We start from the raw sequence: 2,557 nt of genomic DNA on the forward strand, positions 1-2,557 counted from the left end.
CTATTTGGCTTTCACTCCTGAGTGTAGTGATACTTTTATCCAGTCTAGCTAGCTTAGTTTTGTGGGGGATAGAAAGCATTAGAGGCCACATGCCATTTTCACTCAGGCTGGTGAGGAATGTCAGCTTAATTCCTTGAGTGCTTGATAGTCCCCCAGGACCTTCCCACAATCCCTCTCACATGCTCACAAGGACTGACAAGTTCTCCAAAAATTCACTGGTGTAGAATCATAGAGCAGCACAAAGAACCATGGGATCATGGTTCCCTAGATAGGGCATATTAACTCTGGTAAGGGTTTTGCAGAATGGCTGGCCACATCTAGGCTAGCCTCCCTAGGTGCTCAGACCCAGGTACTGATCATCCTGAGAGCATAGGAGGTGTCCACAAAACCGTCCAAGATAGTTGGCCTACAACATCTCCTGAAAAGCTAAAGGCAGGAGATGTTGGCACTAGAGTCTGTGGCACATGTCTTTCATGGTTTGATGTGCTGATGGGGCCCAAAGCTACCAAATGCAGACCAGATGTCAAGAATGTGCTGAGCTTCAGTTGGCAGGAGGAGAGGTTGGAGGAGAAGTGGGGCACTGTGGTGGAGTCCATGCTCTGCTGTGGATCTTAAAGCACCTGGAAAAAGCTCTAGCTTCTTGTTGCATCCCAGACTGGGGCCTGTTGGGATGGGGAATAGGTGGAGGTGGGGTAGTCTGTAGGTCTTACCCTGGACAGGAGTTCTGCACTAGCCTTTTCCATCCAGGCCCCTAAAGGTCTCCTGTCGTTGCTAAACTGGAGGCTGAATCTTTACCACATCTATTTAGGCACTTGCTCACTTCCCAAGGCCCCCTTTTTACTCCTGGAGGGAGACCAGCAGTATCTCCTCAGTAGCTGCTGACAAAGAAACAGCTGCAAGGCTCTGCAAACAGATACTAGGAGAGGCATGAATTCATGCTGAAAGCACAGCAGGAAACAGCAGCCTGCATCTCCTGGGGTGTGGTCTTCTCAGACCTAATACTTAGCCCCTAAATATGCTTAGACATAGCCCCTACCAAAGAGCAGGGAAATGGCCAAGGTGCTCCCCCTGCTGACACCACAGGCAGCCACTGCCCAGGCTTTCCTGATGCTTTCAGGAAGTTGTCAAGCTCAGAATTGTCCCCAAATGTTCTGTGGCTTTGTTGGAGGCCAGACTGGGCCCCCTGTAGATCCTAAGCCTTTTTTTTCCTCTTCCTTTTCCTTGTTCAGATCGATCCCAGCCTTGTTTGCAGATAAACTTATGCACTTGGACTCTGTTAGCCAGGGCACTGGACCATTCATTGAGCAGGTCACCAGTTCAAGCAGAGCCATGGAAATGCCATTTGGATGTTGTTAAGTGTATTAGCATTACCTCACCAGGACAAGGGGCCTATTGCTTGCTAGATGGCAGGATACTTGCACAGCCGTTGGTCTGTTTTCCAGAATGCAGCATTCAAGGCCTCACCCCTGATCTTCAAAGCTTTTAAATCAGCTGAGAGCTTGTCACTACCGTGATCAGCCCATGGTATTGCAGCCCTCTGATGAAATGCAGAGAGCAAAGCCCATAATGAACCTTTGCGTGAGACCTGGCTACAAGGGGTTGTACAAGAGGAGGGGGAGCACACTTCCAGAGGTGGTTAGACAAATTGGGAGCCCACTTACCTTCAGGAAATGCTGTAAAGCCAAGTGCCTTTAGGGCAGTGATACTCTCACTGAGGCTCTTAAGTCACAAATGAGTCTGCAACAGTTGGTCTGCAGCTCTTCATAGAAAATGTTATCAAAGGGACAGGAAAAGCATACCCTGAACATAAGAAGATCAAGTGGTGCTGAGAAGGACAGAGCACTGTTGTGAATTATATGAGAGCCCATAGCAGGGGAGGTGGTGAAGAAGCACTAGGGGCAAAAATAAACCCAGTCGGGCAGTCGGAGAATAGCCTCACTACTGCTCCCTAGCTTTACCCCTTTGCTCTGTTGTGTGTGTTTTGTGAGGCCTAAAAGGAGAGAAGTCTGTGTGCTTGGGTCTGTCAGGAAGGACTGGGTCCAACCAGTCCAACCACTTTCCAAGATCTAGAAATAAAAATCATTTATGTGAAACCAGCCACTGATGATTGGCAGTCTCAAATTGTTGGATATCACACACCCAGGTCCTGATTCTAGCAAAGTGCCAATTCTTGGCAGCCCCTGCAGCCCCCTTTGGGTGCTAATTAGAAGTTCTGCCTTGCCCTAGAACAGTGATTTCCAACCTTTTAAAATTTGTGGACCTCTAACACATTTTCAAATGGAGATGCAGATCCCTTTGAGTTGTAATGTGGGTGTTCATATACTTTTAAATGACCATAGTCATCTTTTGAAGATGCCTTAGACAGTCTGTGGACCCCCAGGGGTCTGTGGACCACAAGTTGAAAACCACCTCCCTAGAAATAAGATGGTCATTATTATATATATCTCTTAGATCTCAAAAGCAGCCACTAGGTGTCACCAGATTGTCTTCCCCAAATGGGAGGGATCCAGTGCTGGTCCAAGAGCAGGTACATGATCAGGGCTGATCATGTAGAGTG

Source organism: Alligator sinensis, unplaced genomic scaffold (assembly GCF_000455745.1).
Source record: "Alligator sinensis unplaced genomic scaffold, ASM45574v1 scaffold48_1, whole genome shotgun sequence".
Taxonomy (NCBI): domain Eukaryota; kingdom Metazoa; phylum Chordata; order Crocodylia; family Alligatoridae; genus Alligator; species Alligator sinensis.